The sequence below is a fragment of the Harpia harpyja genome, chromosome 5 (assembly GCF_026419915.1).
Source record: "Harpia harpyja isolate bHarHar1 chromosome 5, bHarHar1 primary haplotype, whole genome shotgun sequence".
In the NCBI taxonomy this organism is placed as follows: Eukaryota; Metazoa; Chordata; class Aves; order Accipitriformes; family Accipitridae; genus Harpia; species Harpia harpyja.
Window position 1 is genome coordinate 61,099,332 of NC_068944.1, and position 27,548 is coordinate 61,126,879.

Below are 27,548 nucleotides of genomic sequence, written 5' to 3' on the forward strand. Positions count from 1 at the left end.
TTAGTTAGTGTTACGGATGCATGACTAACCAAATCCAACAGGTGTTAAAACTCATATTTATTCTTCAGTGAAAGTTAGTTAGAAGTCCGGTAACATCTTATAAAACCACAGGCTCAATGATGTAAAGAGAATTAATACTACACGGCTGACTTAAGGATCCCCAAGATTTAAAGTGATGGCTCAAAATGCGCATATCACTCACCTAAAAGCTGAGGGCTCTCTCCCTTGAGGAGTTACCTCAGGTGGTGCCCCGACCCAAGGGGGAGTCCCCAGCTGCTGACCCACTGCTCCGACGAGGACTGCCAACATGTCCTCTGGTGGGACCCCGTTTATACCCCTGTCGAATCTGACCTGCGATCATTTAATTCTGTTGGCTAGGAGGGTCACCTCGGTGTACCTGGTGCATCTCGACTGGCCAGTTCAAATTTCAACCTGCAGCCTCCAGGGTTTCCTTCCCCTTCTCCCTTCCTGGAGAAGTTTTGTTTCCTGCTGGCAGGATGGGGGGGTGGGGGGGGTGGAGGGAATGTACTGCCACAGTTAGGCAGCTTCTGACTCTTTACAGTGATTTTTGAGGGTCTCTTCTCAGGACCCTATGCTGATTTTGGCTGGGCTAGAGTTAATTTTCTTCATAGTAGCTAGTATGGGGCTGTGTTTTGGATTTGTGCTGAATACAGTGTTGATAATGCCGAGATGTTTTTGTTATTGCTGAGCAGTGCTTACACAGAGCCAAGGCCTTTTCTGCTCCTCACCCCAACACACCAGCAAGTAGGCTGGGGGTGCACAAGAAGCTGGGAGGGGACACAGCTGGGACAGCTGACCCCCACTGACCAAAGGGATATTCCAGACCATAGGACGTCATGCTCAGCAATATAAATCTGGAAAAAGAAGAAGAAAGGGGGGGGACGTTCGCAGTGATGGCGTTTGGTATTCCCAAGTCACCGTTACGCATGATGGAGCCCTGCTTTTCTGGAGATGGCTAAACACCTGCCTGCCGATGGGAAGCGATGAAAGGATTTTTTGGTTTGCTTTGATTGCATGCGTGCTTTTGCTTTACCTCTTAAACTGTCTTTATCTCAACCCATGCATTTTCTCACTTTTACCCTTCTGATTCTCTCCTCCACCCCACAGGCAGGGAGTAAATGAGCAGCTGCGTGGTGCTTAGTTGCCTGTTGGGGTTAAACCATGACAGACCCTAATCATTCTATGGAAATAAAAAGTGGGTTTAATTCAGGCCTGCAGATTCCACCACATGGACAGAAATCCATAGCCTCTGAACAAAAGCTTGGGGTTTTGACATGTATTTCCCCAGTTCTGACAGAACTATGACAAGGATACATGGATCTCAGACAATTATGTTCTTAGTCTTATAGTGGTGCAGTTCTATCTAATGTGTATAAAAGGTTTCTGTTTATTCTTTAAATTCTGTTGTCCAAACATCATTCCCTCAATGCATTACTTCCAGTGACTCTGACAGATCGCTTTTGCATAACTTCTTGCTGAAATGCTTCTCAATATATTTCTGTCTAATTCTTGAAAAAGTTTTTAAGTGTGAAAAAAAAAAAAAAGGATTAGATATCTACTTTACCTTATTTTCTGCTTAAAATACATTCACACTTTAAAAAATTTCCAGGTCAATATAGACCATAATGCAGATATTGATGAGTTTTTTTGTGAATAATGGAAGAGACGAACAATCACTATCTCTAAAATTCTCTCTTTTCTTACACAACCCTGTACCTTGAACTTTGAATCTAAAACGTTTGTGTTCTTGGCTGCTTCAACTTTAAGCACTCATTTGGAGGTTTTTTGTTTTTCTTTAATTAAGATGGTTTTTCACCGGTTTCCATATTTCACCCTATTTGATCACTTTCATAACTTTCAGTTAGAAAATTATTATTACAAACTCTGATTCATCTGACATTAAAGAGTTCCTCTCCTAAGTTTGTTACAAAAAAACCTGCCAAGCTGTCACAACAGCTGAAACTATATTTGAATTTTAATCTGTGTTTGAAAACAAAAGAGGATTCAAAGAAGCAAAAAGCATAATGGTGTTTGTGGTGGTTACCTCAGTGTTTATTTCAGAATACTTAATTTCACTTAGAATTGTATATTCATTCTTGTTACATTCATGGCTTCAAAGGAAACCAGATAAATACTAGTTTCCATTTTTGCATAGTTTTTGACAAGTGTGTAAAATATTTGTAATGACAGAATGTCATTGTTTAAATGTATTTTGAATAGCACAAATGCTTACACTGTTTTCCAAGGGTGTGTTTATCCTGTGTGATGCTCTTGCTAGCTGAATAAGACCTAATGCAAATATAACATTGCACAAGTTCATCAAAATTTGCAATATCTGGCCTGAATCTGAGCTTTTAAATGACAAAACTATGTTTTCATATATATTTGCCTGGCATCTAGCCCAGCAAAATCTCTATTTCTTGTTGAAGCTTTGGGGCATTAATGCCATGAAAATATTAAAGAGTAAGAGTACAACAAAGTATTTTTCTGACTATCTGGGATTCTTAAAGAAAAGAATAAATTTCATTTTCTCTAGAAACTGAAGCACAAACTCATTTTGATATAAAAATATTTTTTCCTGTTTCTAAGTATACCAGTTTATTCTAGTTTACTTATTGATATTTTTTTGTTGTAACTTCTAGATTATAGTTATCAGTTCCTCAAAATACATGTGAGAAATTACTGCTGTTGAATTTAGAAGTAATGGAATACGTAGTAGCGTAAATGAAAATTAAAGAGGTGAAACTGAAGTAATAAAAATGGAAACGAGGGATAATACTGTGCAAATAACAACAAAGACTTCCAAATATGTACATAGAGGGAATTAAGAAGTCTATTCTAATGTGTTACAGTAACTGTATGGAAAGATTAACAAGAGTGATGAATTTTTAACATGGAATGCCTAATTGAAGACACAATGGAAAAACACACACACAAAAACCAACCAACCAACCAAAAACAACAAAAAAACCCACAAAAAAACGCCACCAAAACCAACAAAACCGGTAAAAGCATTAGAAATCTGAATCTGTAAATAAACTGATTACTTTAGAAAACCACTATTCCTGGGAGAGAATTCTTCTGTCTCTTAGACTTCCAATTCTGCAAGCTCTAATCATACCAGTAGTACCATTGCTTTAAATTTTTGGGTGCATATTAGACATTCAGAAGCCGCCCTGGGAATAGTTTATCCACAGATCTGCTGGTCAGAAAGCTTCAAACTAATCATCCTCCATGAACTGAAAAGGAAGTGTGAAAAATATGTACAAAAATCACTGTCATTATTAAATAGAGGTTAATAGCAAGTAGTTAAAAAAGTTTTACATATTTATTAAAAGATACATCTGCAAATTATATTCATAACCTTATATATATATATTTATGAATAAGATATATAAAATAATATATATGATGTATGTTCTTTTCCTATTTCTATGTTACTTGTATTTCTGGAGTCCTTGAGAAATCAGAGAATCAGAAAGTAAAAATTATGTATGACAAAGAATTTACTAGGGCTTTCTTGAACAACATCTGGAAAAACATCAGTGATATGTTTTAAAAGAAGACTAATCTACATCTAAAGAAAAATATACCTTGAAGAATGGTTCGCAGAAGGCCAGGCTGGTTGTGAAAATACGTGCTCCACAAAGTTTTAATGTTAGCACATTAAAGAAAACCGGAACCTCCCGTGGGAAAACAGCTAAATTCACGTTGAGGGATCACACAATTTAACCATATGGATGGTAATTGCAGTTGACTACAGCTAATAGCATAAGTGGAGCCAACTCTTGATGATGTATATCAGGCTCTAACAAACCCCACTGAGTTGTGGTCAAGTATGCAGAACTGACCCCTGATATCCTCTATGGTGCTGTTACATATGTCTTGCAGTAACATGAGCAAACATTCTTTAACACCATCGGCACAAAGGCACAGCTAGATGTTTTAGAACTTTTGCCTGGATGTTAGAAGCAAAGAAAATCAACTAGGTGGCAGAAAGGGACTATGAAGAGTATGGCAGGACTCAGGGAAAACAAGTCTGTGAAAAACAAGTTTTCGGCCTTTTTGACCTTTCTGTCCCAAGTTATCTCTCAGTATACAAGATTGATTTGGCCATGAGATACTATATGGCTTGTTACAGTATGCTGAATGAATGAAGAGACACCTTCTTCTTCCTATTTAAGGTAGTCCTTCTAGTGCAAGAATGATTATTCTTCTCGGAAAATTTGACTGTCACCTTTACATTGAAGGTCCACCTTTTGTTAACTGCGAAAATCATTTATACCACTGGTAATCAAGGATTATTTCACTGCACTCTCACTTTATTTGTCTGATTGTGTAAGAGAAAATCAATGCTCAAGAAATAGTTGGAAAATGCTACATTTTACCTATCAACCTTAGCATTATTTTCTAAATATTTTGTATTGTATTTAATTTAAATTTCTGTTCTTCAGTATTTATCAAGTAAACTGTTAAACTGTGACTGGTTATATTCATAATCTGGTGGGAAGTGGATGAAGTAAGGAGGCATTAGGTATCTATATCTTTCTGTTCTTTCTCTGTATTTGGTAGCATTTTACCTTATATAGAAACTTTTACATATGCCTATCAGCTCTGCACTACAGAATAAAAGATCTTGTATAACAGTCATCTCAGCTAGCTTTTGATTTTCATCACTAAACTTGGTGTGATGTGAGATGAGTCTTGCCTCCTAGACCCCTTTGAGATTGCCCTTGTCCTCCATGAAACATTAATAATTTTGCTAATGATTAACAAGTCCATTTTATGTAAAAGGAAGTGTTAGATTAATCATGATAAAATGAAAATATTTTGTTTTCCATATCAGTATTTTTAAAATTTACTGTTGCCAAAATGTATTCTCTAAATGTATTTATAAAGACCTGCTTTTCCAGATTACTAGGTAAAAAAAGATTGGTTTTTTTTTTTCCCCCCAAATTACCAGACCTGGCTGGTTAGAAAAATACAGTGTTGTTTTGCACTGATAGGAAGGAAATAAAAAATATTAAGAACACTTAAAAAGAACAGCATAGATGAGAGTAACATCTATGGTACCAACAATAAAAGAAGGAATTGTGTAATTTTAGTACAATTAAAAGCATTTGTCCGTATTGATTAAACAACTAGGCTCTGGAAATTTCAAAGGATTGATACAAATTAAACATTGATTGTTCCAACATTATTCCATTGTCACATAAACTCTCAGCTGCTAGTACCCTGCACCTTATGTATATCCTTTCCTTATTCTAATTAGTAAGAATATAAAATAGCCAGTGAACAACTGATTCTGGCTTTAGATCCCAAATGTTATCAGTTTGGGCAATTTTAATACCTGGGAAGGGTATAGAAATAGCATTGCTTACGATAATAATTTTGATTACCTCACAGGGAATGAGGTGAAATTTTCATACTCGCTGTGTTGGATTTGTGTCTGACCTTCAATACAGGTGATTACAAAACAGGAGTCACACATGATGATGGAACAGATAATAAAAGTTAAAGGCAGTACGAAAGTATGCTTTTTTTAAGATTGACTCTTACTAACAGGAATATAAGATATGCTAACACTTTCTCTGACAGCATATTCAACTTGGGAAATCGACTAAAAAGAGAGCTGAAAGTAGATATTGGCCCCTTTTGACAGAACCACTGTTTCTTCAATTATGTGTAATATGTCTATTAAGGTAGTATTTATAACACCCTAAAGACACAGTGAAATGTGGTTGAATGACTGTACAATTAAAATATAGGTTTGTCTTTGTCAGTTACCAATATGGGCACTGCAAATTTTATTGCAAGGAATACCCCTATGCTTGCATAGGGATAGAAGCATACCCTAGTCTGTCTTCCTACTCTGACTCAATCTTTTGCAATATTTCAGGAACCATTCTTAAATTTTTATGCCATTTAGATCTCAGTTTGATTTATTCCTTAATTTTCTTTTAAATCTTGCTTCTTGATTTTTTTTTCTAGATATCAAACAACATTCCTTTTACTTATAGTTAGAACTGTATTCTGGTGTTCATTAAGGATCTGCAGCTAGCATCAGTCAGTGATTTAGTATAATAGTAGGCACAGAATAAACACCTACTACAATAGGTGTGAATATAGAGTCAAATGTGACATCTGGAAATCTACATTTTCATGATTGTTTACTTTGTTATGATGCTTCTATAACTGCTCAAATTGAAACAGTTTCTCTAAAGATAATCAAAATGTCAAAACTTTTCAAAAACTTTTTAATTTTTATGTGGCTGAAGCCAACTTGCTATATACTGTGTATATGTGGAAACAGAAATGTATTATATGAATTATTAGTTAAAAACAAGCCATTGCATCTAATGTGTACCTTAATTCAAAACTAAATATTCACATTTCAAATATGAATCTGAATTCCATGTTTAAGATATGTAAAAATCCTCTACCCAGTGTTATAGAAGTCAAATACCAGATACTTATTTTCATACTTATTCTATAACACTTAAATACAAGTCAGATTCATTATGCTATAGTTTTATGTAAATCTGAGCCCATAAGATCATGTCTATACTTGACAATACACAGTCTGATTCTCAAAAGCTCGTTCACTCTGGTGGTGGTAGAGTGCACATGGGAATTACAGCATTGATAAGAACTGCAATATTCCAAACTTTTCTGTTTAATTTGTGTAGGCCAAGTAATTTCCTTTTATTTTCTGTTGTTTTATTGCCACTGGAATAAAAGGAATGTGGAAGCACTTATTCTGGGTGTCCCTTTTAATATATCTCTATATATTTGTGACTCAGAGTTTTCAGCTACTTCTTTCAGAAACTGTTTATGTGTTTTAATTTCTCTCCACCATTCTCATACTATTGTCCTGAGAACACGATTATTTCATACTGGATTCAAGTATTACATTAATCATTGCATAAAGGGTTACATAACATTTTTGCTATTCATCTCTGACTGAAGCTTAGCTTTTCTAGAAGATGCTTTTAGTGTTCATGTTTGGATTATAAATTAAAGGAGCACTGTACAAATGCATCAAGATGGTTTGGTAATCATTCTGTTGTACTTTCTGAAACAAAGTTCTTGAAAAAACATTTTCCTGATTTCTCTTACAATCTCTTCAGCTATTCAGACAAATAAAATAATCTAACAATGTAAGAAATCAGAAATATTAAAACAAAACATAACTATCATAACAAGACAAAAAAGATGCAAAAAAGTTCATAAATACAGGTACTGATATACAATATCTTTGGGAATAAAAAATGAGAAGTAGGTTCTGTTGCAATGCAAATAATAAATTAGTAATGAAAATGTAAATGATAAGTACTAGAGAAGAGGGAAAAGTCAACAACAGTCAGTCATTATTAATTCAAATCCCTCAATTTGAATGCATAATCTGATTTATAATACTGTGTTCAAAGACACTGAGCACCAGCAACTCCATTTAAATTGTCGGTGTTCAGTAAAATGGAAGGTCAAATTGAGTTTGCTTGATACAGACAGATTTAAATATTTAATGTAAACACAGAGCTTCTAAAACTTTGATCTAAATAGAATGTCACTTTGTTATAAAGAAGGATAAATAGAACAGGAGGAAAATAGAGTAAGAAGTATGTGCAACTGGTATCTGCTTAGGCAGGTTTTTGGCCTAAACCCTGTGTCTTCAACTGTCCACAGGCTTCTGCAATGCTTTTCTGATTAAGTTAGGAATTTTTAAAAAAGGACATGAAAAGTTCAGGGGAGTTTCAAGACACAGAATCTCTGATAAAAAGTTCCATATTCTTACAGATCATGTTGTGAATGATTCTTTTATTTTCTATTATCTGTGTAAACAGGGTAGGTTTCAGGGTGTCACATACTGAAATACATATGCATGTATGAAGTATCATCTGGATGAAAGTGATGTGTACTTATGGAATCTCTTCTGCATGAACCTTTTTTAATGATAGAATGTTCTACAGTCAACAGAAAATTAATAGTGTGTCACATCCTTAAGGTAAGGAAGGAATCAAGGTTACTGATTAAAAAAAGAACCAGTCATTCTCCTTTGCCATATAGGATGTTACTAAAACTGTCACAAATTTGGTAATCAGAAGGCAGCTGATGTAGGTCATGGAGAGGCGAATCTGTGGAAATGCAGTGAACAAACAACAAAATTCACAAAGTTTCCATGGAATAATGGGTGGAACTGGTCTGGCCAAGCTTACAGATCTCAGGTTGATCTGGTGCTGTAAACCTTGAGAGGCCTTAGTAACATATCTTTCCACTTCTAGGGATTACCCAGCAGCCTGCATTCAAGCACAATTCTTTTGCCAAGCTAGTATTAAAAAAATCATTTTACTACACAACTAGAAGTCATATTTTGCGTATTTTAGTCACAGTCCAAAGTCAGTGTTCTGAAGTAATTTTGATAATGTAGCAGTGATATTGCCATAACTAATAAATATTAACAGCAATTAGTTAGCAAAGCATTTTAGGTAGTTATATATACACACATATGTGTGTATGTATGTATACCTAATTAGATTCTGTTAAGGACACATTAAATTATGTTATCACAAAGTCACATCTTAAAGGCTGATAACAGAGATCTTGAAAGGACAACCACCAGTTGACACTAGCCCGTCAGAGGTATAAACACAAATCATCAGTGGTCAATTAGTGTTTTTACCATTGATAAAACTGGTTTTGAAGGTAAGAAAGGGATCAAGGGAAAAATATCCAACCAAAGTAACACTGACCATATATAGTAAAATTTGAATGGAACATGGACTTTAAGGACCAGTAAGGAAAGACCAAATAGATGACTGTGTTAGCAAATGTGTAAAAGTAACCCCAAAAGAACACAAATGCAAGGAGGAGGAGACTCCCCACTTCAATGTCATGCCCCTCCCAGCAAAGAATTTGGGATGCTGAGGACTCACTGTAACCCCCAAATCTTCTTCTTGACAAAAATTGTCACCACTGACCATAGGACATTGAGGGGCAGTGGAAGTGAAAGTGTAAACCCAAAGTCTCTGTGTATTGCTTTTAAATGTATTATTGTTGGGAATGAGATATAATAGTTGGATAATTTGTCCTGTAAGTGTTAGTATTATTTTAATTGGATTAATAATTATTCTTTTATAAGACTCTGAGGTCATTAATTAGACCACCAATAGATTCTTGGCTTTGTGTATAAGGTGTGGGTTTTTAGCTCACATAAATTATAAGGTGGTTGGTCAAGTACCACACCCTTGAGCCTTGGTTATAATTTGGATGCAATAGCAGAACTCAGAAACTTTCTTTGTATTACTCTGATGTCTTACTAGGTCTTCAGTCTCTCCTTAAAGAGCACCTGAGACGCTTAACAGAGTGTTTGCATCCACATTCCATGAAGTAAAAGGTTCTAGTTTAAACAGATAAAGGAGTTAACACTTCCATTTTAAACATGAGATAGTGCTTTAAATTCTCAACAACTGTTACACATCCAGTTCCATATTTTTTAGTGATTTACATTGAAAGACATGGTCTTGTTCATATTAAAGCGATGAATCAATTCAGCAAAGTAAAACTGATTCTTTCAAAATCAAGATATGTACCTAACTAGTAGGATCAGGCAGACTTTGACATAATCTGTGGAGAGTTAATCAGCAAAAGAAAACCTTTCTTGCATTGATGAAGTTAGGCACCCTGCGAACAAGGAATTGACTTCTTTCAAAGATACATGGATAAAATGCATGAAAACATAAAGTTTAAGCACAATTAGCAGTACAGTATGGATATGAAATATTTTAATGGTCAAAGCAATTAATTCTTTTAGAAAGTCATGCTGTGACTATGTCACCTATGAAAGTCACGTATGACAGCCTTTTAATATCTATAATCAAAGATAGTTTTCAGGTTGAACACATGAAAGAACTATTACTACCAATCTTAGTAAACCTTAAAAATCTCATTTCTAAAGGAAAATTCTCATCAGCATTCTATTAAAAATAATAGGCATAGGAAGGAAGGGATAGTATATTTTAAAAATATCTTTAAATAAATAACAAAAGGTTCTGTTCCTCACTCCAACTCAGTGGGAGTGCTTCCTAACTAGGGACTGGAAGGTAAGACCAATGATTATCTTTCTATTTCAGTCTATGTTCAATTCAGTTGTTAAATTTGAATAAAGCTTACTTAAAACTACTTTGTATATATATGAAACTTACAGTAATGTCAAATAAATATAAGATATAAATTCAATCCATAGTAAATTTTGAAATAGCACTCCCAAAGTAATAATAAACCATCTTTGCTACATGTTTTAAAAGAGGACTTGCATAAAAAGTCAGTTCTGTCTGTTACTCAGCTGTGCCATTATCTGTAGATATGGGTTCCGGAAATGATGGAATTAGCAGAGGTGGCATGCCTAGTGTTTCCTACTCGAGTTTTCCATGAGAAAAGGGCAGCACAGTAAAGAGTTCTGACTATAATTCATTCAACTATGCCCTGTAGTGCCCAAATAAAAACTGCGGCCCTGCAAAATGACTTCTCAGTCGGCAAAGTGGGAAAGGGTGGCCATTAAAGGACGTCTGTAGCTCAATTTTCCACAGTTTTGGGAGAAAAAACATCTCTGAAGAATCTTTAAAAGTCTAACAGCTTCAAGTAAAAATTGTAGTTGCATCAAAAATTTTGATAAAAATTTCTGTGAGAGAAATGATTAAATTATTCTATCATAATGTGTAGTTTCCAAAATGTATATTAACTATGTATACTTCATTTGATATATATAATTCATATTTAAATGGACATCTAATAGTGTGTGTGTATATAGATATATGCCATATTCTCTAATTATGGAGCAGGTATGTAGAATTTTATTGCAAATTTAAAGTACCAACTCATAAGTATATTTCTTTTTCAGAAAATTTAGAAAGTTAGATTCATTTTCAACTACAGAATCAAAATAACAGAAAGACTGTTGTTTTGTGTGAAATAAACAAAAAATATAATCTTTACCTCCTTTTTGTCCTAATCCTTATTCTGAGGCATGGCAGCACTACGCAATCAATGCAGTCTTATACTAGCTTATTCTGATCTTGTCTGGCATGAACTTTGCTGAGTTTTAAGAAAAAGAGTTGCAAAAGGGTGTTTATGATTTGTTTTCTATTATAATCATGGAATTTTAGCAATTCAAACAATAATGTCATTTTAGCAATTCATATGTTTTTAAACACTTAGTTTGATATGCAAAAAAATAATAATTGATGACTTAGATTCATATACTTCATTTAAGCAAGTATTTTCCACCTTTGAAAATGCTATAAAGGCAGAGGAAGTTGTTATGGTGATCTGAGTTCTCTTCTAATACAGGTAATGAGGTGTCAGAGCATCTACAATTATTTTTTTAAAATCTAATAAAATTCTTCATAACAGATGTTCATTCTTAATTTAAAATTCCCAGTAATGTGTATATTACTATTTTTTGTCAGTTTTTACAGTGAAGATTCTGGTGTTAAAACATCCACCTTAATTCCAGACTGAATGCCTTTCTATCCTGTCGGTATTTGTTGTATGCTTATGAATTAGAGAGATCTCTAAATGCATTTCACTCGTCATAAAAAGCACTTATAAACTATTATCAAGCCACCTCATAAGTTCTTCTTTGCTATGTTAGTGATTTGGATTGTCTGACTATAAGATGTTTTCAAATACTTAATTGTTCCTGCCTCTGCTCTGAATTGTTTCCAGCTGTTGATCCACCCAAAGAAATTAAGCACAACAAAGCACACTACAGTATTTCTACAGCACTTGCATCCCAGCAATTTTCTAAGGTTGTATAAGCAGCAGCCGTTTTTTTGGTCCTGAATTTGGTATTGTCCATACTAAGGTACTGTGTTTAATTGTTCATTTTACTAAATAATTTAAAGCATCATTTCCCCTGCTTCTTGTATGCAAACTTTATCATCAATTGTTGCAAATTATTTCTGTAAACTGAAATAAGATTTTTTTTTTTGGAAAGCAGGTTTTAATGTGACATAATGCAACTTATAACATAGCTGTTCTCTTATTTTGGTCAGAACTGGCTTTTTGGCTCTTTTCTAAAAGAGTTTCAGGGGATCCATGTGTACAATTTTGTAATGGTGACAAGAAAAAAAGATTAAAAGAGGAAGGAAATTGGTGCAAGACATGGCATGAAAAAGGTATAAATAAGGAAATACATGAAAATAATAGATGATTAAGAGACTAAAGGCATCAAAATATATGGTAAAATTGCACAATGTATTTCTGCTATTATAAGATTTTTTATTTGTTTTCATAATTGTGTTTCCTAGGTGCATGGTTCTCAACAAAAGCTTGTTGCTTTTGACTTTTTTTCCATTTTCTACTCAGGAATGCAGCTTAAACAGTCAGTTACTGGAGCTCCTTTGTAGTCCTAGTACATTTAATGTGCTAACACTAGGTAAGGATCTGTTCTATAAACACATAGATTCTGTTCCATATGTTAATACACTCTAAAGTCATAGGGATAGTGGTTAAACTGTACTACCTCTTTTCTTTTTCCTCTCTTACTTGGACAATCTGGCTGATCTCTAAAGGCTCAAATCTACCATTTTGTCCTGGATAATCCTCTAATACGTTTCTTTTTTATAGGCCTAAACTCTCCATCAGTAATCACAGTGGCATAAGTACTTAATTGAACTGAATTTCTGAATAATTAAATTTTTATAAGTTGTTATATTTCTTTCTGTTATAATATTCCTATTTTCAGTTACTCTCTTTAATATAGTCAGTCCTTTGTACAATACTGATCATAGATGATGAAAATCTGCAGGCTAACAATTGCTATTTTGCATTTACTAAACAAACTCATCATTTGGATTAGAACCTAGTCAGTCAAGTAAATTAGAACTTAACAGAAACGTAGTTACTGGAAATCTGTGTCCAAATGAGACTGCAGCTGTCTTGCAACTAAACAGGTGGTGAATAATGGAAGGGGGTAAAGGAGTAACAGGTTAGTTTCTCTCTATGGCACCAGAGATGAACTATAGCTTAATTTTCTCTTCCCTTTAAAATGGTTACTTAACAAAGAAACCATACAGAGATAATGTGAGGTAAGTGGATATGTGCACCATTTACCCTGCTTCTGAGCAACGTATAAACAATAAGATTAGTTTGTAATATTATTAGGATTTTGTTGGTAATCCTAGTTTTGCTTCAGTTTGTTTTCTAATGAATTAGCCAGTCATGTAGAACATTTATTAAAAAAAAAGACAAAATTTTATTTTTTTTTAAAAACTAATGAGATTTTCCACAATTTATGACTAAATACTTACTTAAATGGATCTGAAGTGCTGTTAGGGAATTGTTAGCACTTAATCAGTTTCCAGTAAAAAATGTTAAAAATGGTTAATTTTAGAGTTCATGAAAACTGGAAAAGTATATATTTTTATATTTTTTTAATGCTTTAATGCTGGCATTCTTAATATAAATTCCATAATAGTCATTACACAGTTCTGAGAGAACTATAAACTTCCAAACAAGGTTTAGCCTCATGTTTATAAAATAATTTACCTAAAGCACTAACTCAAGCTAAATTGGTTAAAAGAAAGAGCAAATCTGGTTTTGGAAGAATGTTTCCTGCATAAGTTAGGAGAGAAAAATCCCTATCCAGAAGTAAAGAGTTGAATTGCTTCTGTGTATGACTGCTGCAATAAATTCTGCAGTATAAACTGTGAACAGTGTATTCATTCCAAAATGTTTTTTCATTCTATAGTTTCCAGATAATGCTATTTGACAATCTTCAAAATATGACTTCATTTTGAAAATAATATGAGCTTCTGCTGCAACACACTTCTGGAGGCTGGTCATTTTATAAATGATAGGCACTATCATACAATAGGGGAGCTGCTCAGCAGCTGGCTATAACTACAATGATCATTTAATCAAAGAAATGATAAAAATAAAAACTCTGCAACCTGTTTAAACTGGTTTGGCAATGGAAATTTTTTTTATTATTATTTTTTACTTGCATGCTATTTAATTTTCTGTTTATTTGAAGAAACCTGGTTTATTTATCTTAGCACTGAGAAACAAAATTAAGATGCAGCAAAGTTAAGACACCAAGTGTTAAAAAAACCTGATGTCATTTACAGCCTCTGTCAGTTAAGTAAGTGACTTGTCTCTCTCAGTTCTCACCATTTGCCTGTGATATTCATTTTTAAATAAGTTTCTCTTACTATGTACACACAGAATAGCATAACATAGTGGGCATCACAGGTTTTGCATCCAGGAATTAAAACAACAGCAACAGCAAAAGGCATAAAATAGAAAGAGGAATTAAAATATGAGATAAAATCACCTGGGATCCTCAATGGATATCTATCCACATTCTGATAAACACAGGAGATGAAAAACTCAGCTTGGAGCTTGGCTATGAAAAGTACTTCATTTAATAAATGTCTTGATTGTAATCTTTTTTTAGGGAAAATAGAGAACAAGAATAAAGAAGTTAAAAACCTAATGTATGACAAAAGATTACCAGAACTGGATGATATTAGTATATAAAGAGAAAAAACAAGTAGAGTAAGAAATCATGTATGTAAATGCAAACTAAATAAAAACATATTCTGTAGGTGATGTAGGTTTAATTGACCCTGCCTGAGCAGAAGAAAATGTTTTAAACAATTGCCTGTGACTTTGTCGAACCCTCTCTTTCTTATTTTATGAGCAACATAATCTTAAGAGATATTAAAACTGTAATGATGCTAGAAAATATCAGTATATCTATTAATATATTTGTTAGACTGCCAGGGTTGTTATGGTTGGCTGAAATACAAGCTTAAACGAGATTTGATGAAAAGAGATTTGATAAAGCATTGTTTATTTTATTCTTAAAATAAACTTTCCTATGAGTTAAAATAACTAAGTAGTGTTTCAATAGAAAGAAACAGAATATATGTATATAAATTCTGAAAGGTTACCAGGTATTTTAAACAGAAACTAAAAGACTATTATTACTCCTTGCTTACAAAGAAAGGTAAAGGTTATACAACTGAAAGCTAAAATCCTTTTCCTCTCTATCATCTGCATTACTTTGCAAATCTATCTGGATTCAGAAATGTGCAGACTCTTTGCCTAAATGACATAACTGATGCTTCTTTGAAATAATGATGAGGTTGTGATAAAGTAAAAGCTAGAAAGGCAAGAAAACAGAAATTGACTGTCTGGCCATAGCCTGCTCCCTTTATGTTTTGTCAAGAACAAAACTGTGTGTATAAGATCTCCAAACAGAACTGTTTGCTTTCTTTGGACCTGTAATACACTGCTTTAGTACAGTAGCCTCTTTGGTGTCAGAAATGTACCTTTGAAAACCCTGCCTCCACAGCATGCACTTTCCCAGGCAGTTTATCATTTCCCACAGTTAATCGATCTGCTGGAAACGATGCAGCTATGAACACTCCCCAGGAACTTGGTGTGTATGATTCTCACACGATGAACTTATTTGCCATTGTCCCTACTGCACACTGTGCCTGCTGTGCTGAAGTTCTTTCAATTCTTGTCCCTGGAAGTCAACACATGATAGGAAGTTTCTAAATAAACTCAACAGCTCAAAAAATTTTGTTATTCCTCGAAGTTTCAGCAATGCCTAGTAGTAGTTCAAAACAGTACCATGAGAAAAGGATGCTTGCATTTGATTTAACTGCAATTTCAACAGCTAAACTCAGTTTCTTATTCCAACCAACACTATAACTTTATTTTTTTTGAATGACAAAAAAATGGAGTCCTGGTGTTTCACATAAAATAACCTCCTTATTATATTTGGTTTTACCAGCTGCCTTGGAGCCATGTCTTCCTGCATGGCAATTTGTAGTTTAAAAAATAACCTCCTACCTGGCTTGTTAAGGCCATTAATATATCAAGTCCTGTTTCTTTTTTTCTTCAAGGAAAATGAACTTATAATGAACAGTTAACTATTGCACACAAAAATATCTCTAACTTTAAGCAATTACTTTTTCTATCTCTCTTACTGGACCACTAGGTTTCACCTCACCCAGAATCGAAGTTGTCAGCTATTTCATGGGGTAAAAAGTTAAAACAAAGTGTGCTGATAAAAATGGGAAAGACCCGCCAGAGTCTTATTTCTGAGTGACAAGAAGCTATTTATTTTGAAGTGTGAACATCAATTGTCTCAGTGAAATATAAGCTAATTTCTTGTTTATAGTAAGATAAAACCATTATTTGTCCTGATAAGTTAAAGTAGTAAGGAGGAAAACTTTGTCTGATTAAAATCTCTATGCTATGGCCTGTATGGGCACGTATCGGGACCCAGGAGAAGCCTAAGTGATTTTACCGGTGCTGATTTCATTGGAACTGACTTGAAACTGGTGGCAGTTTATTTTTGCCACATAAGGAAGCATAAAGTGGATTTAAATGTAGGTCCATTTAAAGGGCGAAAGCAAGGCATAGGGACATTAATGCAAAAGAAAATGGATCTACAATCATGTATATAGCTGCCACTGCAAAGAAGGGAATAATCTGGTCCCCAAAGGGTTATGGCATGATATGACAAGATAGCTTATTGAGGCTTTTCTAGCTTTATGGGTTTTGTAGTTAACAATCCAGCAGAGTTCAGCTATGTTCATGGATCTGCAAGACATCCTTCCACAGGCGATACATTTGCAAGATTCAGAAAATTGTTTAAAAAATAGATTAAAACATGTTTGCTTGTAATTTTTGTTGAGAGGTTAAATACGTTAATATATGTGAAAACAATAGAACAGGTTCTGAATAAACAGTAATAAAATTCACAATTTCACCCTTGTTTCTCTTTGGCTTCTAAAATGAACTCTCAGCTCTGCCATGAGAGTAAAAAATGTTTCACAGCCTGTTCTAGTTAAGCAGTAATGGCTTGGCTTGATTTAAAACAACTATTTGTCAAGAAGACTTAGTGGTAGTAAAACTTGCTTCGTCAAAAATGAGGAATATTGTTCAAAAGTAATTTGCTGTTGACTGCAGGCAGCCCAAATGATCTTCAACATGAGCTTTGAAAATTAACCTTGAAGATGAACTGTGAACATTTCTTGCAGTACTTTTGACTTGGGCCTCATGCAAACAATAGACACTTAAACACTCCCCCTTCTGTTAATAAATGTTATTCAAATAAATGTTCCCAAGGGCTTAAAGTTCAACTTTTTTTTTTCAGGACTATCCCTACTAATTCCATTATCCCTACTAACATGTCATACCTAAATAAGAAGACTTTAATAAAACATGAATTTTTTTTTACCATTGCTGCTTTGTTTTAGGCTATTGTTTTTCTCTGGACTTTCACACTCTTTCATTACTTTATTAAAATCAGGATTGTAACAATGTGATTTCAGTTCCAAGGAAGACATGTTATACAGTAAATTGTCACATCAGCAGCTGAAACGTAGTAACTGGATTATATTTATGTTATTCTTTTAACCTCTAGTAATCTCAGCCTCTATGGTTGTGTTGTTTTGTTTTATTTTGTGTGTTTGATTTTACTGATGCTTACAGAAAAGTTGTCAGATATATTAGTAAATATTATGGAAGAGGATTTGTCAGTTTTGCCAGACCACTTTGTAATCCCATGACTAATTTGAAATCTCTTATATCTCTTAGGTCATTAATTGTTGCTGGTTTTTGTAGGCAGTTCATCATAACTAACATGTTAAAACAGAAATATGTAAAATGACATATTCTTTTCTGTTTATTTATCCTCAAGATCTTAGAGTATAACTTTTTTTTTTTAGCTCACTTTGTTGTTGCCTGTAAATATTTCTTATCTTTTTCTATCTTGGAACTATTTACAAAAGGTCTCAATTTAAGATAATATTTTAATTTAGTTAATATTTAGTGTATTGTTCTTCTCTATATCAGTAATGGAAGTGTGAATGTGTCTAACACCTGTCACTGCAGTATTCATAGGGAAAATCCATTCAAATCAATCCAATGGTTGGAGGACTGTAAATGCTGATTTGTGAAATTTTCCAAACTGTAAAGAAAGTTAGCCTATTCTTATTATTATTGCAAGCACCTTAAGATATGTCACAATTATTACTCAAATCCTTTGGTCATGTTTCTTTCATACAGCTGCTAGCTTTGTAATTGTACTTCAAATGTTTACCTGCCACATCATGTTCTCTTTGGGCCACAATGGTTATGCCTCACAGTTTGTTTTCTGTGGACTTTTATGGCTTTCTTTTTATTTTCTGAGGAAGGTTATTTGTTTTAAGGCAGGTTTGAACATGAAAATGCTAAAGCTACTATTCATTTTTACTAAAATTTTAAATGATTATCACTTTGCTTGCCAGCTCCATAGGGCTTTTGCAGAGGAACTCAGAATAATTGTCAGCTGTACAGTAAATTCACCTATTAAATCCATTATCACTCAGGAATATGACCAGTCTGAGTGGTTTGAATTCAGCTTATGAAAGTATCCATATCCACTAACTTCACTAGGTTTAAAGAGAGTGTCAGCAGGACTTGCTCAGGAGAGAGAGGAAGAGGCAATGCTCAGAAAAAGACAAATCATGTTAGATTCTTCCCAAATAACCAGAGAATAGGTAAGTGTGGTGTCACCGACTAGCGCTTTGGGTAAAATGTGGCAGAGTTAACCAGGATATGTGATGTGATTTTTTTTTTTTTTTTTTTTTTTTTAAACCCATCTTTTTAAAATACATTGGATTCACTTGATTACTGTCACATCTGGTACAAAAAGGCAGTCTTATGCCTGCGGCTCTTACCATTCTGGTGACTAAAGCAACTAAAAAGGAATGATCAGCAGAGAACAGCAGACCTCATGGAGTTTTTTGGTTTGGTTTTGTTTTCTGCATCTTAAGTCTTTCCTCAAAGAGAGATTCAGAAAGGATATGTCTGTAAATTTTCCTAGAATATTATCTTTCTACATCCAATTTTATTTTGACCTATTTGTTAAATAGAGCAATCTGCTTCATATATCTATCACTGAGCTGCTTCCTGATAATCTATGTAGTGTTTAAAGGTAATTTTTTTTTTTTCCTCTGTGTGAAAAACAGATATTGACTTACTGATGTAAGGATCAGATACAAAAGTATTGGAACAAATCTAGGCTTTATTTCCTTGGGCTGAGTTGCCTAATCTTGATTAGGATTAAAAAGCTCAATAAGTCTCTAATATAATGCAGAAGCAGCAGCATCTGAATCCAGTTGCATTTGTTACAACCAGTTCAGAATTGCCCAGTACCTGAAGCGTATCTCGCTTTTGTAAGAAATAGCACATCCACTTTTCTCCTCTAAACTGTTTATAAAGTGCGCTAAGCTACTTCTGTCAAGACTGGGTAAGAGGACTCAAGTGAGGCAACAATAGAATCCCATTCTTTTGGTATAATAACTCTTCTTTCCCTCTAGCAAATCTTATCAGTCTCTCCCAGTCACCAGTGTCAGTTAGTGTTAGCAACAAGGGAGCCACATTTTCCACATGGTATGCAGACCTCTTCAGCAGGCTTCTACAGCTTATATCTGTGTTGCATGAGTTATTCTCCAAATCAATAGCCAGAAGAGATGAGAGCTTTAAATATTAAGGCAGTTATGTCAGCATACTCCATCTCAGCAGGAAAGCTGACAGTCTGACCGGTTTGGCTCTCTGTGGTTTTCAGCCACTTCCTCACATACGTGCAAATTTTAAAGTGTGGTTTTGTTTTGGTTTGGTTTTTTCCCCCAAACTTTCTTCTTCCACAACAGCTTTCCCTTGCCTCTGTGCTTCCTGCTTGCTTCTTCCTGGTCATTCTTAAATTTAACAGTCCAATATTTCTTCAGAAGAAACTTCTATGACCAGATAATGAGAGAATTGGAAGGAAAACACAAAGAAATTTCAAGGCTGCAGCCTGAGTATAGTTAATGTTGTCCCGTTCTCACATTTTCTTTGGCATTTCCAGGTGGAAGATAAGTTGCTTTTAGGCATAAATTGTACAGGCTTCTCCATTTGAGGCTCTTTCTGTCCTTCAGTGTGCAAAATCTACCACTTATTAAAAGACTTGTAACTCTTTTGTTTTTCTTCTGACATTGTAGTCAATTTTTTATATTAATGTTTTCTTTTATGGACTAAATTATGCAATATTTTCAACCAGTTCTAATTTGCATGCATGTCAATAATTTACTCTAAAACATGGATTGCTTGCAACTGGAATAAATTGGCTCCTTTAACACTTTTGACTACTTCCAATCTTGCTTCAAAAGCAGCAGAAGGCTGACTGTTCCCAAACACTTTTCTCATAGATATATAAGGGACTGACTGCTTACAATTAATCAGAAATATAAAGGTATTTTTTACTATCTCTCAATTCTTACCTTCACCTTATTTTTAAAAAGTTAGATGTTCTGCCTTTGGATAAGAGTTTTGGGTTTGTGTTTTGTTTGGGTTTTTCTTCCATGAAAGAGATTTTTATTTGCTTTCATCTGTGTGTGAATTCCCTTTTCTAGATCTCTATTAGGATGAATAAATTTCAAAAATACCATTAGTAACATTGATAACACAGATAACAAAAATTTTCTTGAGTAAACACGTTTCCATTAAATAACTATCTGACAAAGCCTTTGTGCATGTGGTTTTGTTCTTATATTTTTGTACCTTTTCAAAGTAAATACTTAAGCTTGTTTCATAAGCTGTGGGAACAGCTAATATGTTCCTTTAAAGGCAGGAATTAAGTTATTGGTATGTCTTTTGCTTAAGCATGAAAAACCAAACTTGTCTGTCCTCAAAGCAACTAATAAAATCAATTCAGCTACTTATTTAATCAGCTAAACGTAATATAGAATTACAGGATCGCTTAATGAAGCAAATAGTCAGATCCTCACCTAAACAATATATAAGGACTCTGAGACATAAAGCAAGTATGATGCCTAGGATTTCACTATCATAATGGTAAAATAGAAGTCTAGAACACCAAAATAGAGGATTTTCCCAGGACGTTTTACTTCTCTAAAACCATCATTAGTTATTCTCAGGTATGCTTTGCTTGAGCAAGTGGACTGGATACACAGTTGGTTTCATTCTGAAATTCAGTGTTTCTTTTCTTAGGTTTATAGTCTATAATATTTGGGTAAGTTTAACTTAATTGCTAAATGACTGGCATTTAATAACTAACTGACACTGCATTAAGTAGTTAAACATGGCATCTTACAAGCTAATGAGCATCTAACACAGAATCCTTTCTAAAGCCATTAATAATACACATTAGAATTAATAAATTCCTGTGTGTTAGATTTCTAAATTTCATTTTAAGTATGTGCAGGATTAAGTGTCCTGTTGCTTTAGGAAGAGAAAACATTAGCTATTCCTGATAACTGCAATTTTAAAGCAGGTGGCTATAAAGAGCTATATGGATTCTGATCCACAAAGTTCTTATCCTTTACATTTATCTTTGTATGTGCATATGCACATCTAGGGACTGGTTTTGCCCAGAGCAATGGAAGGACTGTAATGGCATGGAATAAAATATGGTTGCTTTGCCCTGATGAGACACCCTAGCTATGACATGAAAGAACCAAATATCATTCCTTAATAAGTCCAAGAACTCACTGAAATGATACATTCATAACAGGGACCAAGCAGACAGCATGGCTCCATTGCCTCTGTACTTCTGATGAGCTGGCATGGACTATCACTACCACAGTACCTCCTTTTCCTTCACAAGACGGAAACAAAGTTTAGTGCTATACCTATGCCAATTAAATAATCTTTAAAAAGTCCATATATTCTCTACTTAATGACTTCTATCATTCTTATAATGTAATTTGGAATGATTTCTGGAAGATAGTGACTCTGACTATCTAACTGACTGCAAAATATTGACTCTGACTATCTAACTATTTGATGGTAAATCATAGTGATTTGGTTGCCTTTATAAAAGATGGACATATGTCCCTCAATCTGAGGAAATTTAGAATTTAACTGGCATTAAATAATTTCCTAGTGAAGGTGTCATGTATTTCATTTTAAATTACGCTTTCTGATAAAAATGAATGTAAAGTTTTGTTTAGTTCTTCATCTTTTACTGTTCTACAATCAGAAATCACTCATCCTATGCAAATTGTTTAATCATTGATCTCAGGGACCAAAAAGAGGCATCAAAGGTTTTTTTGTTGGTTTTTTTTTTTTTTTCTTCTTTCTTTGGCAATAACAGGATTCCCATTTTTGCTGGACAGTCACAGAGCCGGCTCTAATATTTAATTAAATATTTTCCAGTAGATGGCAGCATTTTACAGTAATTGGAAATGCCGAATGGTACCCACAAAGACTGCCGTAGCTGACAGGTTGTTACGCCTTTCCTCTGCAAACGTTGGTTAAAGAGGGTTATGACTTTGCTGTTTCAAATTAGGAATGGCTGAAACTTGCTATGCATGCTCTCTTTTATTTTCCTATATCTATAGGAAATGTCCGTGTCTATATCTGCATTAAAAAGGCTGAAAGTACTACCTAAAACCAGGAGCTACAAATGAAAATGCTAAATGTTGCAGTTGATACACTTGATACTATCTGAAGTCAAGCTGATTTGAAGTTTTAATGCTATTAAGTTGATTGAGGGCCAGATATTGGAAAATCTGTGTAATAGGGCTGAGACTGGGATTTCACAGTATTGGAATTCAGATCCATATTTCATTTCAAAGCATGCCTACAAGAGCAAACATGCTTTTCCACAGGTTTCCTCAAAATTTATTTCCTGCATTTATTGTAAATATTCAGCTTACTAGGATCTGATCCTTCTGCAGCCCTAATGCAAATTCATGAGGTATGGTAGTTCACATATCTAATGTACTTGCATATGGTTACTGTAATTCAGAATTTTAAGTACATCCCCAGACAGAAGACCAGGACTTTTGGCACGTGTGAAGTGACATATGTACAATGTAATCTATTTTCTCAAGCTTTTACTGCACCCTCCCACCTTTACTCTTTCTAGCTTTCAGTGTCACCTACAGACAATGTACTTTCAGAACAACAAGGATTTTTACTTGTCTACTTTGGTGTCAGTGAGATAAGAGTTGGTGAAAAGAGGTACTATCTTTTAAGAGAGCTATGTTTAAGTAAGTATGTAGCTCAAACGTGACCTACCAAATGATAAACCAAAAAGTACAGACAAAGAATTTCATCTGGGTGTAATGTTTGCATTTCATGAATGATTTAGTGGAAAAACTTACATCTTCTTGACATTTAAGATATTCCAGGGCATTCAGTCCTGTTCTGAAAAGAGGAGGGAATTCCAGCCCCATTTAAGTAACCTCAAACAAATAGAACTGAAGTCCTGAAATTTGACAAGAAATAGAGTTAGGCATGTATCATGTTCCTGGGAAACGTTTAAATCTGAGGTTGAACAATCCTATGTAGTATGCTAAGGTATACTGTGGGGTTTTATTTATATATTTAAATAATTTTTAAATAGCTTAACTAAATTATAGATTCTATATCAAGAATATTGTGTCCTGTCCTGGACTCCCCAGTACAAGAAAGAGTCTAGTAAAAGGTCAAGAAGATGATTAAGGGATTGGAACATCTGCCATATGAGGAAAGAATAAGAATGCTGGTGGTGTTCAGCCTGAAGAAGAGAAGGCTCACAGGGCTCTTATCCATGTGTGTAAATACTGGAAGGGAGGGTGTGAAGAAGACCAAGCCAGGTTCTTTCCAGTGGTGCCCAATGGAAGGACAGGAGGCAATGGGCACAAACTAGAAAACCATGAAATTCCATCTGAACACAAGGAAACACTTTTTCATTGTGAGGGTGACCAAGCACAGGAACAGGATGCCCAGGGAAGTTGTGGAGTCTCCATCTGTGGAGATGTTCAAAACCCAGCTGGACATGACACTGGGCAACCTGCTTAGGCTGTGTATATTGGACTAGGTGATCTCAAGAGATCCCTTCCAACTTCAAAGATTCTGTGCTTATAGGAATTATATGTAGAAACTTTCAGAGGATTTGAAAACTTATCCAATATCACACAAGTATTTCAGGTTTTGATTATTTCTGTGTTGCCCTTTCTGGTTTTGGCCAGAACAGTTACTGAAAATTACACAGGCTTACAAAGTATCTGTGCTGTTTAGAAAGTCATGTTTCAAGTCAGAAGTAAATAGTTTTGTATGAATCCTTGTGAAAGACTATTAAAAAAAACCTATTGCATCTTGTTCACAGGTCTTCTGATTATTAAGTAAACAAAATCTTAGTTAGAACTTCCAAAGTGCTCAAAACAATTTACAAGGATTGATGTGTAGTGCCTTTCCACTGCACTTCCCTGGGTACCCGTGAGTTTGTCAAAACATTTATTACTTTATTACTCTCCAGAACTGAATAACATATGCCAGAACACAAAATCCCCAAGTCCTTTATTGGCTTAATTATATCCCATATTAAAAGACAATGCTGTGTTAAACAGCCATTGCATTCCCTGTCTAGCTGACTTGTGGCAAGCTTTTATATTTTTATTGATGAATTCAAGAATCTGATCTAGGAGATCTAGAAGCACTATGATGAGTTAAAATTGTTCAAAAGTGTGCAGTCAAGGGTCTGATATTTGCCTTTGTAAATGTAAAACTGCTATAACCTAGTGATGTGGACAACAGGACTGTAAGATTTAAAACCAGGTTAAAAAACCAACTTTTTTTGTTGGGGCTCATCCGTGGTAGAGTCATCCTTACTGCTCCATTATGGCATCAGTCACTTTTCTACTCTGTTTTTTGTAGAATGGATCAATATTCTGTCCTGCTCTTTCTTAAAACATGAACTCCAGTTGATTTTTATTTTATAGGAAACCAGAGAATGTGAGGATTTGGTTCTGTTTTTCTTTCTCCTACAAGTGGCTTTTAATAAAATAGTGACTGGAAAGTCAAAGTTCCTCAATTCTTATATGAAAATCCCAAAACACAGGAAATAACATGAGAATAAAAGAGGTATTTCATTGATCCTGGCATCTGAAAACTTATTTGATGATATTGGATTTTTGTCTTGTTTTACCAAATAGTAAGTAAAAGAAAATATTAAAATAATTCAGAAGAAGGCTCGACATGTTTTGCTCAGTCCAAGTTAATTAATTTCAATGCATACATACTAGAGGTGCTGTTCAACAGCTTTAATATAAATGGTAATTAACCTTGGCCATAATTCATGCTTTACACAATTCTAATACTGTTCTCAAGAAAATGTGCAGTAGGTGTTTATCAAGTTAAAGTATTCAGGAACAAACTCTGATAAATATTCATGCTTTAAATTCCTTTAAAATAAAGTAGTTATATATGCATATCTTGGAAAATATTTTAGCTTTACATTTGTCTTTTAGGTGCAGTAAATGGGTTGTATCCCATTAAGCACCATCATAAAACCATTCAGTCACCTTGCAATTTTAGATATTTAGCTAAACTTATGAATTTACTCAGAAGTGGCTTACACAGTTATTTAGATTCTAGTTTTATTGCTTTCTGAGCAAAATACCCCACTTGTATAAGTCATTGAAGCTCTATCGCCTTCAGTGGTAGTGTCTGGATTCATACTACCTGGGGAGTCCAACTGTCCATTATTATTAACATCTACTTACTTTGCATCTGGGTTGACCCCAGGTATTGGACAAGATGAATAGAACTGGGAGCAAATGCAGTCTACTGAAAATGACCCATTTCTTCTATTATTGCCCTAAGTATTTAATTGTCTAACTTAAGAAGAATTTTTTACTCATGCAGAGCCTCAGGTCAAGGACCCTGAGAGTGTTTATGAATTTTTTTTTTTCCTTTCATTGACAGGGAACTATATTTTATTACCAGAAAGTGGTTTTCTTTTGTTTTTTCTCCCATAAGTGTTAAAGAAGACATGCATGTTTGGTAAAATTCTGTGTTGCTACTCATAACAGTCTATAGTTTTGTCTTTGTTTAGCTGCTTTTGCTTTATAAAGATTATTTTTAAATTTGAAAACCTAGGGTGATGTAATTTCTTGAGTTTTATTCATTGACCTGAATGCTAGATTTTGAAGAAAGATGAAAGACAAAACACAACTCTGTAGAAACCTTACTCCTTATAAAAGTATTCTGTATAAAGTATTTTCTTACATACCTTCTAAATCCATGCACTTGGTCCCTTGACTAATGAAGTAGAAATTCATAGAATTTCATACCCATGGTGAGGATTATACCTGTTAGACTAGAGTACCTGAATGCTTACATTCAGTAAATAAGCACAGGAAAACAGACAGATTAGCTGTCTTCAGAGTCCACTGACGTCTCCATGATCTTCCCAAAATTTCTGCATGTAAAACCAGCAATTTGTTCTTTGTAAAAGCTAGGATACATCCTGGATTTTTCTGACATCTGTACATATTTATTTCCTCCTTTACTGTGTGTCTGTCTTCAACCAGGGAGTAGTCCCTCCTTTATGAACAGTTTTCATATGTTAACAGTATAAGAATGCTTTATGTATTGCTTTACTTGCATCATTTTCTTAGGTTTCAGGTTCTTGAATTATACTCTATGTAAATGTTCTTGGCAGAAAAGCAATTACCATAATATGGGAATGTAAGCACCGGTTTGGCAAGTTATTTTATCTTGTTTGTGTTAACCTTTATTTGATAGTCCTAACTCCCTAACACTGAAGTAAACATGAGTATGCTATTAACAGTGTTCTTAACATAGTCTAACCACAAATGTAGATGCTACTGCTTTCTACTGGGTAAGTCAGCCTTAATGTTGATCATCTGTCCTAGTCTTAGGGTAGTAGCCTTACTTTGTCTTTTCAGAGAGCTTCTGGATCAGAGAGTTTGGCATCCCTGCAGATATGCAGTGTCAAAAGGAGAAGATTGTTTGGCAGTAACAAAAACGTGTTGATGGACAGGAAAGAGGGGGTAATGCAGGCTAGCTGGCTTGTAGAAACAGAGGTGTCCCCAGAGCAGAGTTCTTCCTAAACATTCAGCACTGTGCTCACAGTCCAGCTCCAAAAACTGGGTTTGTTTTTTCTTGTTTGTTGGTTTTGTTTTTTTTTTTTAGCTGCACAATTAAGTTAGATAAATAGGACATACCCCTTTGCATGAACTATTTCTGGGTTTTCAAAATCTATGTCATTGGAAAAAAGGCCAAATACAAGTAATATAAATTTATATCAGCAAAAACAGTCACATATTTTTCTACATCCACCACTGAGAAAAACAGTTGGTTTTATTACGAAATATTTTATTCAAATATTGAAATACATTTTCTTTCATTCAGCCAAAATCTGATGAAGGCAAACTTCACAACAATAACTTTAGTTTGATTGTGTCTCTATTTAGATGTGCGTATGTATTTATCTACAAGGTGCTTCCACCTTCAAAAAGGTACAAATTTAATTTTAAATATTTAGTAATTTGGTGGAACATAGAACTTTGTTAATGTCAATGTGAACTATGATTCAACCTTAGATTAAGTAGTCAGTTTCCACTTGGTAAAAAGTATTCCAAATTGTACCATTATGAGTTTCAGAAAAAAAAATATTGAGTGCTGAATTCGTCCCTCGGGATCTGATTGGCAGATGTCAACACATG